Source organism: Ischnura elegans, chromosome 7, assembly GCF_921293095.1.
Source record: "Ischnura elegans chromosome 7, ioIscEleg1.1, whole genome shotgun sequence".
In the NCBI taxonomy this organism is placed as follows: domain Eukaryota; kingdom Metazoa; phylum Arthropoda; class Insecta; order Odonata; family Coenagrionidae; genus Ischnura; species Ischnura elegans.
In genome coordinates, this window is record NC_060252.1 from 117752332 (window position 1) to 117761363 (window position 9032).

A 9032-nucleotide genomic window follows, 5' to 3' on the forward strand; every position below is an offset into this window, starting at 1 on the left:
ATCACCCAGGGAGGCCATTGGAGGGGCGATTCGGAACCTCCGTGGTGAGGGTAGAATAGAATATGAAATTTATTATTCCGGGGCAAGTTTGTCCCTTAGGAACATATATGATTATAAATATCATAGAGTCAGACATATCACAAGAATAAGTTGCTTTACATTATACATCGATTTCACAGAATGCGTCTAAATATATGACAGAGTAGAACAAAAAAAATACATATGTATATACCATAGGGTAGTTTCCTTCATCAAAGAAAACAAAATGCATTGATTGCGATTCGTTACCCACCATTAGTGTATTCATAATAAACAAATTATTTGGATTTTGAAATACCGGGTTAGACGAATGGCAAAGGTCCATTTTTATCCTCATTTGAAAAAGGCCAGATTGGCGCCCATGCGATTCCACTCCACGTGATGTCACAGGGACTTAGTTTCTACAGGAGAGGATAGGAGTTATACATCGTCTGAGGTTACCAATGCATGCATGAGGCACAGAGCTCAGGGAAACACGTCTTAATAATCACCTATTAAAACTTGTTAAGGTCGGAAAGTTTTCTTCGTTTGATAAGGTATTAATTAACCTTTTTTAAGCCAAGCGCTACCAGCTAGCAGGGTACTCAGCTACCCGCTAGCATCCTGCGTCCTATCTGCACTCAGAGCCTCGATCAAGGTCACCTCACAAGGTGGGAGGGGGAACCAGAAATACGTCGCACGGACTTTTTCCTATCATTCCTACTTACCCGTCACGTTTTTGCGCGCTTGAAATTTTTCACTTTTCATTTAATCGCGAAAAATAGATATCGTCATTTAAAAACCTAAAAGCATGAAATACGTACTCCAGGTGTCTTTCGAATTAGGCAATAAAAAATAATAGGAAACCACCCTATTAACAGCGAGACAAACGTATGGAGTCACAAATACATGTGATTTTATTGAATGCGACAAAATATATGACTAAATATGAGGGTAGGGTGGGAAGGACGGAAGGGGATAGGGAATCCTAATGCTGCTGTCATTGGGGTGGAGAAACTGAGGTAATTTCTGGAGATTGGGTCAAATAGCATTTTTCTCGAATTCAAATATCGAATACGAATGTCTAAATACAAATATCAGCAGTCAAATATCGAATGCTGCATTTCTTAATACTAATCTATTTTCCCACCATGCAAACTTTGCAATAGAAACGTCAATGAAAATGCTGGAAACTTTGCGAGTCATTTTACTTCAATGCGTTTCTGAAATCCTAATGCAACTGTCTTAACCACGATTTCTTCAAACTTGTTTGCATGGTGAGCACCGCGCAATTAATTTGTTTTTTATTATATGCGTATTGAAGGTTATATTACCGGCAATGCTTTACTGCTTTTATTGCAAACCTTATTTTAAACAAAGAATCGATAATTAATTTATAGTTAAAATGCATAAAACATAAATTTCGTCATTTAACAGTTTCATGCTGGAAAAAGCCAATGTCGTGAGCATTTGAAATTTTGCATACTTTGTTCTTCATGTTGTTCCCATGGAGTCATCAGCATTATGCATATTTTAATGCTTAATTTTAATGGCAAGTTTTTGTGAACGTAATGTGAAGACCTTCATGTGAGATATCCCACCATTGTCGACAGATTTAATTGGAATCGCGGATGATCTGTGCTGTGTATTCGAAAGTCTAATGATTGATAACTTTGTGTCATCGAATATTGAATAGTGTAAAAAGCCCATTTTTCAAGGTATTCAGTGAATCGACTATTCGAGCGAACGTCATATCCCTTGTAATTTCCTTTTTCAGAGACCAAAAGTTAGTCAGAAAAAAAGTCGCACATCTAAGACAACAAAATGGCTGTTCCCCAGTGTAATTAATGATCATTAAACATAGCATTCAAGGTTATGTTGACAGTTTAAAGTTTATCTGAAGAATTTCATGGTTTAAAATATGGTGAGAATGAATAACAAATGTAGGGTGTATGCCTCCCACGTGCTGTTTAAAATGTTTGGCTGCGTGCGGTATTGTAATGCTCGCCCCGTGTGAGGGGGGATCGAACCCACACTATTACCTCGTAGGTTCTCACCTTTGGGTGCCGGAAGTCACGTTTACACAAAAGGTTTGAAATTAGAGAGGAAAAAAGAGAATTGTCACTGTATCTTGGGATATCCCACCAGCGAGGGGAGATGGAGCGTCAGACGGTGACCCAACGTGTGAGACGAGTGGCTGAGAGACACGAAGTGAATGGGTCAGCTGCCGATTCTAGGCGGAAGGCGTAGTTTAGCCTGAGGGGCCCGGACTTGTTCCTTCCAATGATAGGTGTCGTGGAGCGGAGTAGTTCCAGCGATGGTCCCTCATTCGATTTTGTTTATTCCTTTGTTGCGTTGTTTCCCTCTTGACCTAACAGAAAATAGAGTCTATGGTTGATTAAACAGAGAGAGAAATAAAGATAGCTTCTTTTTATGGTCTACAAAGCTAAAGCCAAGTTCTATTGTTGGTTCGCTTCGTCCACTAAAATTCTATTAGTATTCAAGATCCATATAAATCGTTGATATAACTTTCAATAAAACTTCTCAAGGTTCACAAACCTTGAAGCTTCGGAAAAAAATACTTGTCCAGCTGCACAGGTACGTTGCAAATGACAATTTTCTGCAGGCAGTAACACCGTAACGTGGAGACGTCAAAACCTGCTGCCTGAGGTCATTGGTTTTTTTGCATGAGAATTTGAAAGGATCACATATTACATGATTCATTTGAGTAAGTAATCTTTATTGCAATTGCACAAATGCCTTTACTAAGGGCACTTCTGATCAGTTTAGATATACACATTAATTAAATTGCAGGAATATTTCTCGGGTTTCCCACCGGGTGTCGCATCGGGTTGTAGTTCCCAACGTTTCCATGACTAAGTCCGTCATCGTCATCAGGGGGACTTAGTCATGGAAACGTTGGGAACTACAACCCGATACGACACCCGGTGGGAAACCCGAGAAATATTCCTGCAGAGCATACGCCGGGAAAAACTCAGATTCTACATTAATTAAATTGACGACGTGTTACTAGAGAATTAATTTCAACTACGCTTATGGAACTGTTTAAGGCATTAATTTTCAATCATCTCCTAATTGTGACTCAATTATCATCAACTTTCTTTGTTATCTTTTCCTTATCACATCATGCTAAGCATTAAAAATAGAAAATTCGCAGTGGGATTGAAAAAATGAGAATATATTGGAGAATGTATTGCCTAGTTCAAGAATCACCATCCTCGACTCGGCTCGATTCTCGCGAGTAGTTTTCAACGCGATCAACAGGAGCACACTTCGCGGAGTACGCCCTCACTTGAAGGCTCCCCCAAACCAACACTGCCGTCAGCCTATCTTGGTAGCGTTTATATACCACGTTTTTATGCCCCTAGAGGACCCACCCCTCCTCTAGTTGATCTAGTGGAGTGTGCTGAATCTCCACATTTAGAAAAATACCTATGGCATCCAAGAATGGCGACCTAGATCGGTTTTTGGAAATCACAAGTTTTCCCTGAATTTTCCCATTCGCTTTCAGTGCCTCCAGCCATCCTCTCCCACGTCTCCTCGCTTCTGCAAGTGGACGCAAATAAATTTGTGACCACTACAGTAAAACTTCACATTTTGCCTTTTTGGAAGCTGAATTTGCTGTAAATTTTCTACTTTTTCACATGCTATCCCTCTTCAAATACCTCAATGTGGCCATTCTTGTATTGCGTGAGATGGGCTGTGGTTATGACATACGTTCATGTGTAGTCAAGAAAGTTTTATTTTCACTTGCTCACCCTATATGGTGGCGTTGCGAGGAATTTTGTTCAGGGGGAGGGGTGGAGTCTGAAGCTATGGGGGAAAATGTTTGAAAAACAGGCTGCAATGTAATGATTTTTCAACTAATTTTAACACTTTTAATAATCGACAAAACTTCATTTGTTAAAGAAATATTTTTTAAATTCATGATTTTTCAATGTTTCGTTTTCTTTTTATGAAGGAAAATAATTTTGTTTTTATATTTGGGGGGGTCCCGACCCTTTGGCTATGCCACTGATGCTATCGCAATATGAGAGTGAATTAAATTACTACCTCCGTAAATGCAAAAATATACAATGAGCTGTCCAAAGGGAAATTATTATTATAGTATATCGATTAAGGTTGGTTTCCATGGAGTGTTCAAGAAGTCATCTGGAAGCCTCCCTTTCCTTCCAGCACTGCCTTCTTTAATTCACTGTAAGTCCTATTCCCTTTCAATCTACCTAAAAATCCTATGCTTTTCCTTTCCCTCCCTCGTTTCCCTAACATTCTACCCTCTATAACACCATTTTCAACATCCCCTCCCCGCTGAGTACTCCCTCCATCCATACCTTCTGTCTCCTCCGTATCTCATCTAAAAGCTGCCTCTTCTCGCCCACCATGTCCAGCACTTCGTCGTTCCTTTTCCTCTCCGTCCATTTCACCTTCTCCATTCTTCTCCATACCCACATCTCGAATGCCTCCAATCTTCTCTCGCCTTCTTTCCTCAGTGTCCACGTTTCCGCACCGTAGAGAGCTACACTCCAAATCAAACTCCTCATCAAAACTGTTACATAACGATCCTCTCAGAAGCTAGGGAAATAAATGTGATAAAAAGAATATAAGAGCAGAATTAGAATAAGCGTGAAAAATACGTCTAAGACCAATCCAAAACGTCTCTAGGACAAGAGTAATGTTGAACAGTGTAAATAATGATGTACAGTGGCGGAAAAAATTAACGCAAAGCTCGTTGGCGTCTGAGAGCGGCCAGTTCAGGAACTACTTGTCTTCCAAAATTTTGCCCTCGCAATGCTCTCATACAACCGGGAGTTTTAAAAGCAATATATCCCTTATACCGGGGAAATAATCATACCCGTCGCATTATGACAAGGCGCAAAAGATCCAGCTACGAATTCTTCGCCATATTCTCCGAAGTATGCTTCGCCCTCGATTCACCTAGAATAGAATCTACTCTCCTCGGGACATCATCGGACACAGCCTACATATCGGGCATTGAGACTGCCGTAAAACCCAATCGTTCCGGTGGTGTAGTGGGTAAAGTATCATGCTTCGAAGCTGAGGTTCCACGGATCAAGTCCCAGTGACGGATGACTTGATGCTGCACACACACACGCACACACACACTGTAAGCATTTTTCTGATCTTAAATCTTCACAATACCTATCAATAGGTCCATAGGATGTTGCAAGGCTATTGACTTCTTACGCGCTCATTTATTTGTAGAAATTCAACCACCATATTGCATAGCCATTTGGGCAGTTGACTGTGGAGTGAATTTTGCCTACCAGTTCCACGTCGTCCAGCACCGCTTCAAGGCCCCTAACCATTAGCTGCATGTGCGATGTGTCACGGCCTACTACTCCTCCCTCATTTCAAGGGAAAATTCCTCGGAAGTTCTGCAGAGCTGAGCGAAGGCAGAACATCAAGCCGCCCAAACTCAGTAGTTATCAGTCTGGTAATTTTGAGCGTTTGCGTATGTATTTCATCAGAAACATTGAGCAAATGGTTAAGTTAACAGAGGTTAGTTATACCTTTAAATTTTCCAACAAAATGAGCATTGCGCATTCATTTTTAAAATATTGATCATTATGATGCAACTAATGTTAATTCGAAGTCATAGAAATATTGGACTGTTCGTGTTTTCCGCTATTTATTTATTCACTACTTCGAACTTTTCGTTACTTTTAGCACTAAACATAGGTTAAGAAATAGCATAAATCTCACAATCAATTATTCGAGGTAATTTCGCGTCAGAAATGGGGTTGTAAGTCATTTATGTTAATTTACAAACTAACATTTTTTTAAATAAAAATGATTTCACATAACCTTTACGTATCAATGAAGAAATTTTATTCTTGTATTTATACGAATTACCGTTCATTGCGACATCTTCATTTTATGGCCGAATTTCCAGTATTCTCCATTCATTGAGGAGGAGCGTTAGAGTTTTGTTTTGACCGTACCGTGAATTATAGAGTGCGGTCGAATTTTCCCATTGTCTTATGAAAAATATATTTCCAGTAAGCCACGTAATGCTTACAAAAATTTACCTCATATACAGCAGACATTTTCTTTTCACTCTCTTACGAAGGATTTACTTCCATGATTGTTGCATGATTGAAATGTGCATCAAAGATGGACTTCTGAAGCAGTCTTCGCAGCAAAAGAAAAGTAAATGAGTTTAATTTTGGACATTAAATATTTTTCGGAAAACGATTCGGACACAAAAATGGAGTGGACAGATAAAAGACTGCAAGGTATAGCATGTGTGTTTCAGAGAAGAGGAGAATTATGCAGGAATTGATTATGAAAGCTAGTATCAAAGATCGGATTTGGACAAAAGAAATATTCATTTGAATTAGAAGAAATAAATTCGAGAAACCATTGATTGATTATTCCTGAACGAGAAATTGACAAGGAAAAACATATCAGTTCATGAGATGTATCAACTTTTAGCAAGGAAATATTAATAATAATTCTAATACCACGGAAATAAATTCTAGATAAAATTCATTACCTCCTAATGATTCAAAAATAGAGTCTAATTCCATTAAGTTCCTTTCCAACCATTCAAATTTCCGTAATCTTTCGAGTTTCTTAAATAACTTTTCAATATGTGAAAATTATAATACTTTTCTGATTCTCATTTTATGTCAGTTTATAAAATTGAAAAACATTTAACGCTTAGTTCAAATACATCTATTTTGATAAAGATCAAATTTTTAATTGGTGTTGTTAATCAAATATGCGTTCATATGGATCATCTTTGTGATTAAAAATTATGTTTTAAAGACATTATGAAGTTCAAAAAACTCTACTTACTCCTCTCATTTCGCTATGAAAGAAATCGTTTACTGAACTAATTAATCAATTTCTTCGGATAACTACATGAATGACATTATTGAACCTTAAAATGGCCATAACATATTCCGTTGCCTAAGTCAATTCGGCCTCGCATTTCTTTTCAATTGCAGTATGTTACAAGTTGCTCCAATATAATCCTCGGGAAACTGTTATTAGGCGTAGAATATTGAGCTAAGCATTGCAACACTGAACTGAAAACAAACAACTGATTTCTCGGAGGTGGCTCAAAAAAGTGCTTTCATTCTGCTTTGAGGAACTCTATACGAGTTTTCCCTTGAAGGGGAGAAGTGTAGGCCGTGACACATCGCACATGCAGCTAATGGTTAGGGGCCTTGAAGCGGTGCTGGACGACGAGGAACTGGTAGTCAAAATTCACTCCACAGTCAACTGCCCAAATGGCTATGCAATATGGTGGTTGAATTTCTACAAATAAATGAGCGCGTAAGAAGTCAATAGCCGTGCAACATCCTATGGACCTATTGATAGGTATTGCGAAGATTTAAGATCAGAAAAATGTTTACAGTGTGTGTGTGTGTGTGCAGCATCAAGTCATCCGTCACTGGGACTTGATCCGTGGAACCTCAGCTTCGAAGCATGATACTTTACCCACTACACCACCGGAACGATTGGGTTTTACGGCAGTCTCAATGCCCGATATGTAGGCTGTGTCCGATGATGTCCCGAGGAGAGTAGATTCTATTCTAGGTGAATCGAGGGCGAAGCATACTTCGGAGAATATGGCGAAGAATTCGTAGCTGGATCTTTTGCGCCTTGTCATAATGCGACGGGTATGATTATTTCCCCGGTATAAGGGATATATTGCTTTTAAAACTCCCGGTTGTATGAGAGCATTGCGAGGGCAAAATTTTGGAAGACAAGTAGCAGGGCAACGTTTGGCAGTCGTTGTAACACTACCAATTAATGTAACACTACTCACCTCCAATTTATTTGGTTTCGTGTTACCTTAGGGTATAGACACACACTTAATTATGAAATAACATGCACAAAATATCACTTTTACACTTTCATATTCAGAATATCATGAAATAAGACTAATTGGGCCCAATTTACAATCGATCATCATAACAAACAGATTGTATAACTTCCATTTATATTCCAATGGGCTTTTAAACTCCTCCCCTTGTGTGTTTATTATAATCATTCAAGTCTACTCATCGGGTTCATTGCTCGCGTCTCCACTCAAACACTGCCGTAAGGTACAGTACTCCACAACTCCACTCTCTGCCTGGTATCCTCCTCTGCGATCCCTGTCTCTCGATCATTCTCCACCTTTTATTTATTTGTTCACGCCTTCCTTCCTTCTATCGGTTCTCTCTCTCTCTTGTGTGCGCGCCTCCTTTTCCTTTGCGTCCCCTCTTTTTTCTTTCTTCTGCCGATCTTATAAAACACGTCTTTTTCATAGCTCTCTCAACCCACGACTCCCCTTAGATTTCTCTCACATCCCTCGCTACTATTGTTACCTCCTCACTACGATTGTTGATTTGTTTATTGTGACAAACAACATGGCGGTTTGTTTACATCGTGGAAACGACATAGGTATACATGCTACAGTGCAACCTCGATATAACGACACCCCACGGTGCACTAATAAACACTTGCTATAGCGAATTGTCGCTTTACCGGAGGTGGAGCAAATAATAGCCAATATACCTGTTGCGAACAGATATACAGGAACAGGAGTGGTGCGGCGACAGATAAACATCTATCCGATAAACGTAAGCATAAATCCAGACGAAAGGCGATGTTTTTTTGCATCACTAAATTTCCTTACTCAAATAAAGACTAACTATTCAAACAATTTATAAGCGCCACACTGAATAAAAATCATGCAAAGCATTGTTTCGCCAATCATTATATTTATCGAACGACAGTTTACCACATAAATTTGAGACTGAGCACTCTATTAACTTCATTTCTAATAGATCGCTAGCAATTACAGAGGTTAAGGAGTCTTGATGAAAGTCTTCCGGCGGTGAAACCCTCACTATGGCGAGAGCCAACGCCGAAAGGGTCTCGTAAAAACGAATTTTTTAACACGCTTATTATAGGGTCAATTGACGGTGCATCGGCTATCTCTCGTTATAGCGGGGGGGTGTCGCTATAGTCTG